Source organism: Ambystoma mexicanum, chromosome 5p (genome assembly GCF_040938575.1).
Source record: "Ambystoma mexicanum isolate Mex_15411 chromosome 5p, UKY_AmexF1_1, whole genome shotgun sequence".
Lineage (NCBI taxonomy): Eukaryota > Metazoa > Chordata > Amphibia > Caudata > Ambystomatidae > Ambystoma > Ambystoma mexicanum.
In genome coordinates this window covers 109,470,412-109,483,493 of record NC_090930.1, presented here as the reverse complement: position 1 = coordinate 109,483,493, position 13,082 = coordinate 109,470,412, and the positions used below count along the sequence as shown (strand labels likewise).

At 39.6% G+C, this 13,082-nt stretch overlaps 1 long non-coding RNA gene across 1 annotated transcript; it reads left to right on the top strand.

Moving 5' to 3' along the window:
- The first annotated feature begins 8,160 nt into the window (after window positions 1-8,160).
- LOC138481628 (uncharacterized) lies at window positions 8,161-10,133 on the top strand. Its single transcript, XR_011274294.1, has 3 exons — window positions 8,161-8,284; window positions 8,764-8,850; window positions 9,425-10,133. It is a non-coding gene; the product is annotated as an uncharacterized lncRNA (long non-coding RNA).
- Window positions 10,134-13,082: the final 2,949 nt, after the last annotated feature.

The following is a 13,082-nucleotide window of genomic DNA, read 5'->3' as shown; positions in this document are numbered from 1 at the left end:
TAAAATATAGCAAAGTTGCTGGGGGTCTCTAAGGTGAAGGGAATTAGTACATTTATGAGAATTATCCCTAACACTCGTCACCCCCAGACTAAATGACAGGAGGATTTACTCCACCGCTGGATGAATCTCCTTACTCCAGTTGGTCAAACATTCTGGAGAGAATATCAGCATTTTGGTGATTACACCCAGACCGGTGTTCAATGGTAATATTAAAACCCTGTAGGCTGATTGACCATCTTAACAAGTTAGGATTTCCCCCCTTCATCTGCATTAACCATCTCAAGGTTCGGTGGTCAGTCTGAATCACAAAAGCAGATCCATTCAAGTATGGTCTAAACTTCTTCAGCGACCTCACATTGGCAAAACATTCTCTTTCAATGGTTGCCCACCTTGTTGTTGGTTCCTTCAGCTTTCTGCTGATGAAGCAGATGGGGTGCTCCCTACCTTCCTCATCCAGCTGACTCAGACCTGCACCTAAACCTATATTGGAAGCATCTGTTTGCACAATGAAGGTTTGGCTGTAGTCAGGAGCTCTTAAGACTGGAGCTTGACAAAGGGCTTTCTTAAGTCCTTCAAATGCCTTGTTGCAATCCTCATTCCATCTGAACTTTTTAGGAAATGAGGGTGAGGAGACCACATTCAAGTGAGAAGCTATGGACCCATAGTTCTCAATGAAGTTCCTATAATAACCAGTGAGACCTAAGAAGGCTCCCACTTGGGTTTGAGTAGTAGGGCTAGACAAAAGCCAAGGAATCAACTGATTCCCTGTGAAACCCTGAATCCCATAGTTATATTCAAAAGCAGCCAGCCAATCCAAAATATCAAGCCTCACCTCATACATACTCACAGGTTCATTAGGCATGTGAATCCTCTTAGGACTGGAAAACCTAGAAGACTCTGGGGTAGAACCATTTTCAAGAGACAATTTCTTCATTTCAATAACACGATTCATTTCCATTTCTCTCAGTCTGAGTTCTTGATGTTTACTGTCAGTTTGTATTTAGATTCTTTTGAACTCTAACTCAAGTCCCAATTGTTCAAGAGAGACCACATTCTGGACTCAGTACTGGACCTGGTAGGGTCCCTGTGTTTATAGCTTGAGGACCTAAAGCAAGTAGAGGTGCAGTGGGACTCACATCCTGAAACTCCTCTGACTCTTCTAACTCATGAATAACTTTTTTTTCCCTTAATTTGTTTGGCTGATAAACAACCTTTCAAATATGACAGACAATACATGAACATAACATGCATCTACCATTTTCCATAGGTAGCAAAGATGAAACACATGGTTCAAGTTAAACATAAATTACAGTAAATTAAAAGGAAACAATATTTCTTTTAAAACAGTCAAATTCCTTCAGCATCAGTTGCCTAAAATTAAATAATTGAAGAGGATAAGGCAAGCTTTACAACCACTGATGGCCTTCATTAATTTGTTTTGCCAGTTACTGCTTAGACACTAACCATTGATAGTACAATATCTAAATATTGCACTATCGCAATTCGAATTGCCAGTTTTCTGCTAGTAAAGATTGCAAACCAGATTTCATCTTCAGTTATGGGAGTATACAAGCATGATAGTTTATGAAAATGTGTATTTCTCATTGATGTTAATGTCGGGCAAATGACAATCAGATGTTGTAATGTTTCTTGGGATTTTCTATCAAAGCAAAAATGACAATGATTTAACTCTTTAGGAAGAGATCCCCTTCTCACCAATATTTGCGCTGTTGGAAATAAATTGAATCTAAATGGCATGTACCTTTGTCTGACATACGGTGATGGAAACTTTAGCAAGTAGTCTGACATTACCCTAAGTTTTTTAGAGCCAAATAATTGTTCATTGAAGTCTTTGTATGTACAACACTTGGCTCTATTGCAAATCCAATCATACTGGAATAGTTTCAATTTCGTGCGATCTGGATTCGCTAAAAGGAGCTCTATTGATATACACACATTCGATAGTGCGTCCAATACATAACTTCGCCATTTAAATGGGAATTTATGTGGAGAGTTCACAAGATGGTATGCAACAGCGCTAAGGATGTTGTTATTCTCAAGACCTAACAAACACTTGCAAAATAAATTACACATTTTCCATAGCAATTGTGCAATAGTGATACTAGGCCCAGTTCAAATCGAATTAAAGGTACTTTGGTAAATTCTGCACAGACTTCCAAAAACGAGCTTCACATAATTCCCCGATGTTACACTTCATTGGTAACTTAGTTTCTGCCCCATACAGAATGATCAGAACTACTTTGGCTTGATAAAACATCATAATATGTTTACAAGAAAATTTACCCTATTTAATTGGCAAAATGCGCGCCTGTGATTTGAAAGTTTGCAACTTAAGATTCAATGTTATGATATACTCTGTAGAGTAATGCATGATTTGAAGAATCTCGAGTCACAAGGGAGTCACAAGGGAAGAAGAAATCTACTTTCCACAATATCAGCAACCACGAAAACACAGCCACGAGGGATTTATTTGAGAACAAAGCCATCATTATCCGTAAAGCGGATAAGGGTGGGGCTATAGTTCTCCAGAATCGCGAGTCCTATCTAGGGGAATGTTAGAGACAACTTCTCGACCTGCAGTGTTATACACCTTTACCAGGCGACCCCACGATTAAACTACAACAACGTATCCTTTTGAAAGTTACCAAGGCTAAAGAACGGGGGTGGATTACAATGAAAGAGGCAGACTTCTTGAGTGTTGTGAAACCACAGACTCCACAATTTTATACACTGCCCAAGATTCTAAAAAATATTTTACCTCCACCAGGAAGACCGATCGTATCGGGGGTGAATTCAGTTTTAGAACCTCTCTCTAGGTTCACTGATTTATTTCCTCCAACCCCTTGTACGTAAAATGCAATTTTACGTACAAGATACGATACAAATGATTAATGAGGTGGAAAACTTTGCTTTCAATCCAAGTTGTGAACTATTAGTGGGTTTAGATGTTGTAGCCCTGTATACGAGCATACCTCAACGAGCTTCATTAGAAACGCTGGAAGAACGCCTACTGTCTGAATACCCGGAATCTGCAGTACCTATGTCCTTTGTATTATGGTGCGCTGAAATAGTCCTCACTGAGAGCTATTTCCATTTCAATGGTGAGTACTTTAGGCAGATACAGGGTACAGCAATGGGGGCCACCCTAGCACCGAGTGTGGCTGACCTCTATATGGAAGAGTTTGAAACTCACAAAATCTTATCCTCAGCCAATACCTTTAGACAGAAGATTAGAACCTGGAAAAGGTATATAGACGATATTTTCGTCATATGGCATGGAACTGCAGAATAACTAAATTAGTTTTTCAAGTGGCTGAATGTACAAGATCGGTTTTTGAAGTTCACAGTGAGCCAGAGTAATGAAGAACTCAACTTTCTAGATATCACGATAACATTGAATGTCAATACTAAGCTGCTGAGCGTTAAACCTTTCCATAAGAATTCTGACAAAAACTCCCTTCTACACTATGAGAGTTTTCATCCGAAGCATGTCAAAGACAACTTGCCGTTAGGTTAGTTTTTACATTTGAAAAGGAATAGTTCCTCCATATCAAACTATAAAGAAGAAGCAGAGGGTCTCAGCAAAAGATTATATGCAACAGGATATCCAGCAAAATTGACATACCTGGCTAAAAAGCGAGCCTTCAACAACAATAGGCAAGCTCTCTTGGAATATAAGAACAATGCCAAGATAAAGGATGACGAGAAATTAGTATTTGTTAATACATTCAGTCATTTCTCTAACCAGATCAAAAAGATTCTGTTGAAGAATTGGAACGTCTTGGAGTCTGGTGACAAACCATTGGAGAAACCAATAGTGGTGTTCAAAAGAAGCCGAAACCTAAAGGAATTAATAACACGTAATGACATGAGCCTGAGAACTAAGAAACAAAGCACAATCCCTGAAAAATGGCGTTTTTCCAAACTAGTTGACCATTCAGCCTCTGGACAATGTACCTGTTGACATAGAAGACTGGATTTGGGGATTCTCTCGCCAACATGCCACTATAAAAACGAGGCACATGCTAAAGCTTGGGGGCAGAAATCTCCCCTATAACAAAGGAAGCCGGGATGCAAAGAGAGGGTACAGAGCTGAGATTCGGGGTTTCAAGAACATGAACATAGTGGGAGCCGCCTACTATGAGAAAGTTAGAAAAGTTAAATACAGATATAGAGCCTGCATTAAGAGCATAAAAATGTCAGAGAGGAACAACAGATATCAAAGGCTCGTACAAACCATCTGCTCCAGAAATTCTCATAGTATATGGTCACTCCTAAACGAGAATAGAGAGAAGGTTAATGGCCCATTAGCCAACCCTATTGGCGAGGAAGTATGGGTACAATTTCTATTAGGTCGTAACTCTGGAGAGGCGGAGGCTCCTATCATATCTAAAGTGAAGGCTCCCTTCCCCCTGCCTTTTGATGTTTCAGCGGAGGCCATTCACAACAAAATAGTCACCCTTAAGGCCTCTAGAGCCCCCAGCCCTAACGGGCTGGCCAATGCAGTAATTAAGAACTACTCTGCATTCTGGGCACACCTCTTTTCTATTCTCTTCAATAAGATCTTAGCTCAGGAGACTATTCCCCGTTCCTGGCAAACGGTTATTCTCGTCCCTGTGTTCAAAAAAGGTAGCCGCATAGACCCTAACAACTACAGGCTCCTCTCTATGCTTGACATCACGGGCAAACTCTTTGCCGCATTACTGCTTAGTGAGCTGCAGAATTGGGTAGAACAGACCAACATACTCAGCAGATTCCAATGTGTTTTCCGGCGAGATTTTGCCACCTCTCATAATGTTTGGGTGATGGATATGCTTCACACACGGGTGCTTAGCAAGGGGCAGCCCCCGCTTTATGCCCTTTATATTGATTTCAAGGCTGCCTTTGATTCTATTCCTAGAGCAAGGCTATCGAATAAGCTGGAAACAATGGGTTGCCCGCCTGGTCTTTTATACTATCTAAGACAGTTGCACCATAATACCTCTGCGTGCCTCAGATTAAACCAGGAAGGCAGTATGACTAGGCAGGTGATCCAGAATAGGGGGGTAAAGCAAGCATGCGTAACTGGACCCCTCATTTACAATCTATATGTATATGACATCCCTGCAGCACTTGCCGAGGCTAACAGCTGCCCTCCAAAAATTGGTGAGGCACCATGCACTGGCCTCGCATATGCAGGCGACCTGGTTGTATTCGATAATACCATTGCTGGATTTAGGCGCTCTGCGGACACCCTATGGGATTATGCGAAGAACAACGGCTTGACTATAAACCTAGATAAGACAAAGGTACTCAGATTCACTTGGAAAAGAGCATCCCGAGACAACCTGTTGATACATAATAACCATATACTGTACGCTCCATCATATCGGTATCTTGGAGTGCAAATTGGGCCGTTGAGCGAATTTCCCCTGTGCCGGCAAGGACGCATAACCAGGGCGATGCAAGTAATAGCATTAATATCTTTGTTTACTAACAAGAAGGGCGGCTTTACCTTGTGGGGGACAAGACACTTATACATCCAAGTGTTTGTGCCCATGATTACCTATGGCCTTGAGTCTCTTCTCTCTTTTGATCTTGCCTGGCTGCAAGTGATGGAGGGTAAATTCTGGCGCCGGATACTGGGATTACCTCCGAGTGTCCCAGTGGCCCTGATTAGCTTTGAATTGGGCCTTCCCTCACGCAAAGCACTGGTACTCAAAAGGAGGGCAGGATTCTATCTTAAAATGAAGGGCAGCTCTTCCAATCCGTTACTGGCTGTGATCCATCAAGAAGTGAGCATAAAACACACCACTTCTCCCCTCGAGAAAGATATGACCACATTTCTCATGGATATAGGCTGGACGCACAGAGGGGTGACTGTCTCTAAGGATGTTCTAAAAGTGCTTGGTAAAAAGGTGGACCTATGGGACTGGTTAGAGAATTTCTCACACCTGAGCAGCCTAAACACCTTTCATTTCGTAAAATATAGACTTTATAATTTTATTCAACCACAAGCATATCTGTATCTCTGCCCCACACAAAAGGCTCAGACGTTTCATTATTTTGTTCTGTCTGGAGCAATTACCCACCCTGTATAACGTAGGAGCCAGGGAAAAGATCCCTGCCAGTGAGCGAGTTTGTCGCTTATGCAAATCTCCTGAATGTTTGTAGACAGCCAAGCATTTATTGACTGAGTGTTCAACACTGGGTCGTTCAATCTCTAACTATCTTGGGGAATTTGTATACGATCCTCTAACCATTTGTGAAACTTCATTCTGGCTTTATTGCACTAACACCTGCAACATGCATTTGTTTCTTGCATTGTATAATGTTTGGCAGCAGATTGAAAAAGTCCTGGGCTCGTTGATCTGAAACACCTCATTATGGTGGGTTAAAGATTGCATGTGACACTCTGATCAGGCAAGGGTTTTACACCTATTGTATCTTTATTCGACTCTGAGGCAGGGTATCTCTTGTAGAGATGTCTAACGCTGATGTGCAGGCAAAGATAATAAGCTACACACAATTGTTTTTTACTTGAGTATTTTTTTCTTTAGGTTGTAAATATTTTAAAGATAAATTTTGCTCCACTACATATTTTCTTCTGTTTATGATATTTGGTGATTTGTTTCTTTTAATGAGTTAATATTAATGTATGCAATTTGTATTATGTGTAAAGTTTGAATTTATTTTCAATCTATATCACATTAAAGAATTATTATTATTATTAACTGTTGTAGTTCCACCTCTAGGAGTAGGGAAGTGAACCTGGGACTTAAAACTCCCTGGCGGCAAACACATTTTAGGAACTGCAACTCCACGATGCTCATTTATGCAATCTGGTGCCCTTGTAACCGAATGTATATTGGAAAAACAGAGCGGAAAATAAAAACACGAATAGGGGAACATAAGAGCTGCATCAGGAATAGAACTCGGAATGCCCCTTTGGTAGACCACTGGGTACAGTTTATACACAAAATAGAGGACTTACATTGGAGCGTTCTTTGGAAAATTAATCCCTCTGGGGATACGAACCGTGATAAACTAAGATTATTACAGAAGGAACAATGCATGATTTTTCTTACAAAGAGCTCTGAAACAGGCCTGAATGATAGACTCGAATGGTTAATCTAGAATGATATACAGCATTGTGAACATAAAACCTTTGGTATGCGTGGAGTTTCTCTGTACACAAACAATATTCTTTTTAGGTTGATAATGTAACCTTAGTGAGTGCTCGCTGTAGGATAACACAAATTAACACAACGACTCAGTGCTTGGCTTGTGGATACAATTTGAAACAATCTGCCCAAGGATATGCCCAATGACCCATGTTAATAACATTGGTATAAATGTTTAAATCATCTATCTTCTTGGGATGACTTTGATGAGGTATCCTGCGCTCCCTGTTGAGAACGCACATATTTATATATTTTTTCCGGTAGAAAATAATAACATTGCATTACCGTGGAAATCACAAAATTTCCTTGGGGCTGTGTGCGTTTTCTCCATTGTGTGGGCTCCTTTAGTAGGACTGGCTGCCTGTGGAGGTAAGAATGCACAGTTTCTGCATCTCGTTAGCATCTATATGCCATTCGGTGCAGTGTTTAAATCATTCACCCTTTTTGGGATAAATTTGACGATGTAATTCTGTATTTTCTGCCTGAGAACTCACAGACAACAATATATTTCCTTGGTTAAGAGTAACAATATTGCATTACCGTAGAAATCACGATTTTTTAGGGGGGCTGCGTCTGTTTTTTCCAGTGCGCAGGCTCTTTCATTAGGGCTGGCTGTCTGTGTAGGTACGAATGCGCAGTTTCTGTATTACGTTAGCTTCTATACACCATTCGGTGCAGGACAGCTCCCTTATCCTTCTGCTTCAGCTCTTGCCTTGTATGGGTTAATACCCATTTAAACCAATGATAGACTTGTTGATAACTTCCATACATTATCCATTACAGGATGATTTCTGCTCCCATCCGTTTCTAGTTGTTCCTCGTACGGGTTAACATCCAGTGAGAAATTAGGACTACATGTCCCAATACACCTTGGAATGTAGATGCCATTTGGGAACGGCGGTCGCAACAGCTGCATCTAATTAAGGGAGGCACGCAGGCCATTTGTTGACTGGCCTATATAAACAAAAGAGCGTAGTATTGACCTGTCGCTCTTCGGAAGTTGGCAGTAAGACGAGACATATACCAAACTGGGCTGCATTTCACTCTACGACACGCCAGAAATCTGCAGGCTTTGTAGGCGGTGTGTCGACTTTATAACGGTAGGGACTGGAGCTGCATTTGCTCTGAGTTTGTCATTTTCACTAGTCACGTTGTGTGTATGCAGATGTCGTAGTCAGATTAAATTGGGGAGTGCCTGTATAAATCATGCCACTTTTAACGACTAAAGTTGGCTTAGAAGCTGCGGGTCACTGAAATGTGCTAATCCACCCAATAAGGCTTCTTTTGCTTGTGAGAATGGCTCTGCCTACGGTTTTACTGGAAGCTGCCCATGGCGAGTAAGAGCCTTCATTTCTGGTGTCAAAAGGCTGTAGAAATTCAGAATGAGTGGCCGGTTTGTTGGACTCTCTTTGAGCTTTAAACGGATTGCTTATTTGAAGTCAGGAAGTGGGTGATGGCTCAGTTTTCTAAACTAACACAGGGTTGTTGCGTGAGTTACATTGCTGCTGTCTAAGAAATATGTAATATAATTGATAATAAACTAGATTCTGCCTATATATATATTTTCTTGCCCGTGTAGACCTACTCGATTGGGTGGTGAACTATAGCAGTAATCACGTTAAGTGCAGCAGTTTATCGGTGCAATGCATAATGCAATCAACTCAAGGTAATGTTGTGTGACTTTTTGCCTTTATAACCTCCCTGAGTTGAAATAGATATTGAGACATTGTTAACAGCGTCCTCCATCTTTTCTGCCTTCACACTTTTTAACAGATGTCTGGAAGTGCATTATAGTGGAACCCTTTTAGAAATCTGACAGTAGGCATTTGAATTTGTTAAGACACTCAACACAAACATTGTTGTGTCGAATTACTGTGTAAGCTACCGCAAGGTAAGCGCTTTGAAGATCTAGCTTAACTTAATTTGGTAAAAGTTGCTCGCCTAGCGACTTCTGCTTCTCTCTCCCTCTCCCTTCTCCCATTTCCTCTTTGCACTATTTAGGGCAATCTAAACACTTAACATATGATGTGTTGCTCTATGGGAAGTTGGGCTTTTTAAAGTGTGTTTCTTTCATATGAAGTCTTGTTATTTTCAATCATAAGGAGTCCAGCTTTTGTTTGAACAGCCCTATAAGTAGACGAGTTTGGAGCATTGAATAGCTCCACAGACATTGTAATATAACAGTCTGATGAGTGAGGGACTACATTGATTAGACTTTCTATCTCCTTGTCTCTCCACAGGTGTCACGTGTTCGTCCCTCGTGGGAGGGTATTTCGAATTTTACCACAACAACAGGAAAACAGCTGTTTATGTGTGGGATTCAGCAATAGTCTACTTTGAACCGATTGCAAATTGTTTGGCTCTAATTGCCTTTTTAAGTCAGTCTCCATGTAATTTTTAATGTGGTTGTTGGCTTAATAGTTGTGGAGAATAAATGTTTATCTTGAACTAATCAGGTTGTGAGGCGGTGATTATAGCTCCACCCCGCTATACGATCAATTGTGACATATCGTGTTTTTAAGTACATACCCCTGATGAATTTCCCCTGACTGTGTATGTATGGAATGAGTGAGGAATGAAACATGTTGGGTTGAATGGGAGTGAAGTAGTGTGAACTTTATTAGTTAATCCGGCCGTGTTATTTTTCTTTAAACCCCATTACTGTAGTTAGGCTTAGAAGTAACAACTAGATTTAGATATTTTTGTTCATGTTGTAATCCTTGACTTTGTGTTTCCTTAGGATTATCTGTACACTTGTCTTTCCCGGTGTACTTAACTTGTCACCGTTGTGGGTTGGTCGTTGTTATTTCCTTTTTTTTGTTCTCCTTTTTTTGTTCCTTTTTTATGTAAAAATATTTTATGGATTGTGTCAAAGATTTGTATTAAACGATGTTGGCATTTTTATGATGTATATTTACCATTGAAAGTTAAATAAAATTGATAATTGAATACTTGGTTAAATGCACATTGCTTCTGCATCCACTCCCCACTGTGCAGTGCTTAATACTGAAGTACAAATGATTAGAGATATGAGAACTGTTTTTTTTTCCTATCTCTATTCCTGCTTCTAATTAGCGAGGTTGGATATGTGACCTTGTGACCACAGTGTGGTGTGGACCATTTCTTTAGTTTATATTATTTAGGTGTTCCTAAAGTTAGGGGGCTTTTTTTGGTCCTACAGTTTAATCCCCCGACCTCTTTTGTGTGCATTGATGATATACTCTGTATCAGACAAAACGTTATACACCATCAAACCCAGATATTTGTATCCAGATACATTCAATAATACTATATTTTGCAGATGCCATCTATAGTTCTTGTGAAAGGTGGTCCTATTGCGACAACATGTAACAACCTGGGTCTTCTCCAAATTAATGAGAAGGTTATTTTGTAATGAATATGTGGACAATGTATTCAACACATTTTGTAATCTACTGGGATTTTGGGATAACAGAATGGAATCATCTGCATATAACATCCATGCTATATGCTGACAACCCAGTCTTGGCGCACCCTTGGAGAGGTTCCCAGTCCAGAGACAAAACCTGCTTGAAATGGATCTCTCTTCCCTAAATTTGATGTCCACCTGTTTAAATCCTTGAGAACAATTTGGTTAAAAAAAATTCCCAGGGCAATGGGCTATAATTTGCCGGATTAGATCTATCCCGAATTTTTATATATCGGGAGGATGATGAAATGTGTCCAGGACTTGGGAATTTTCTGTGTCGGAATGATATTAGAGAACATATTGTATAATATCTCTGAACATAGTTTAGGATATTGTTTTAATGTGTAATTAGATAAGCCATCTGGCCCAGGGGCTCTTGACTCAGCATTTTGCACTGGGATAGTGTGATTTTCAGGTGTTGGCGACTTGTAAAGATTTGTGTAATTTGTAATCCATTCAAATTCTGAAACATTGTTGGATTGATGTTCAATCTGATGTCTTCTACTGGATTTATTAATGATAGCCCATATTCGTGCTGTGTTATTGCCTGCCAATGCACTTAACATGGTTGCACCATCATTCTGGTATAAGGAAGCTTTGTAATGTCGTAACCAATTTTTATGCATTGTTTTAATCTTGGTTAATTCTATTTCTCTACTATGAAACGGAAGTTTCATTGCTTGACGTTTTTTAAGGCGAAATTTTCCACTTCTTTATTGCATATATGTAGGGTCCGAACTTTGACTTTTTGTTTTTTCGTTTTGGGTTGAAATAGTTGCATTAGGTCATGATATACAATTTTGTCATGCTGATTTCCGTTTATTTTGGTTAACTCTAGAGCATACAAATGATAGAATCTTTTTAAGGAGGTATCATTCCATCCTAATCTGTTGCCACCATTGATAACTGTTACAAAATTGGCCAGACATGTGTGCCTGTATTTATTCAATAATTCCTTTGCCTGCCACTTCATTACTAAACAATTATGGTCACTTAGGTCTGTGGGTTGGATGGAAAATTTTGTGACGTCGGCAATCATCTCCTGATTAACAAGAATATAATTGATGATTGCTTTTGCCGTACCTCTATGCCATGTTGGTTTAGGAGGTATATCATCTTTAAATGTTCCAATTAACATATGTCTAGTAGAGTTCACAGATTTCCCTAGACAATGTAAATTGAAATCCCCTGCTATGATAACAAAGGATGTGGTGTTATCTAGACAAACCAAATCAAGTAAGCTAGCCACATCTCTCATAAAGATATTGTCGGAAATACTGACAGGATTCCAAGTATTTATTAAGGCATATGTTACTGTGCCTATTTGTAATTTAATAATTTGCAGAAAAGGGTTAGGAGACATCCAATTCTCTGATTTAAATAATACATTTTATTTTACAGCTATCAGAAGCCCTGAAGTAGGTCTGCCATGGTTTGATTTCTGAGACAAATTCAAACAGACATCATATTTGTCCCAAGTTGGGACTGCAGTAAGCCATGTCTCTTGAAACATTGCCATGTCAGCATTTTCTAAATTTGAATTACGACCATTTAAGTGATGGAATCCTCTCATGTTCCAACTAATGAGAGAGTGTGGTTGCCTCACTAGAATGGCTTAGCTAATGCAAAGTCTGACAACTGCAAGGCTTCCTTATATTAGATTCCTGCCGATTCAAACAAGCATTATCCAAGCCATCTCTGTTCTAGACAAACACAAAGAAAGATGTAATAGAGGTTTAGACAATGTGACTTTAGATGTTGAATTATTTCTTGAGTTTATCCATAGTCTAACCGAAGAGAGAAATTGTGGATCCTCAAATTCAACCAACTGTATGTCGACGGAATTTCGTTTCACATTCACTGATAATGGGATTTTTTTTAGATCCAATTGAATGAGTGATATTGGTAGCTGAAGCTCCCTGATCTTTCAAAACAGTTGATTTTGTAATAGCAGTTTCTATCAAACAATAGATTTCTGGAGCTAGTGTTGATATTATACTCGAATTCCGAGACTCAGAAACTGAGTTTGTTACATTTTATACAATTGGCAACAATTTGTGGCCTTTGTCAAACTGTGACTCCATTACAGCTATGGATTGTGAGGGAGCTTGCGGCATGACACATCCCAGAGATTTATCTAGATTACTGGAGGGTACATTTGATGAGGCTGATGTTCTTCCCAATTGCTGTTGATGATGCTCTTGTTGATGAAACCTATGCCCAAAGTCACAATGAGTAAGATATTTCTTGAGACGGTTGGGCTGTCATATAGGCATCAAATGCATGTCTAATCTCTTTTCTATGCATTTCAAGAGTCTGTTTTCAAGATTCTTTGTTTTCATAACCATTTCTGCAGCTTTATTTTGATTATTAATTTCCTCATTCTTTTTAGATGATGTTGCTTCTTTTCCATTCTCTCTCCATGTTGTATATTTACCCTCCCCAGTTTT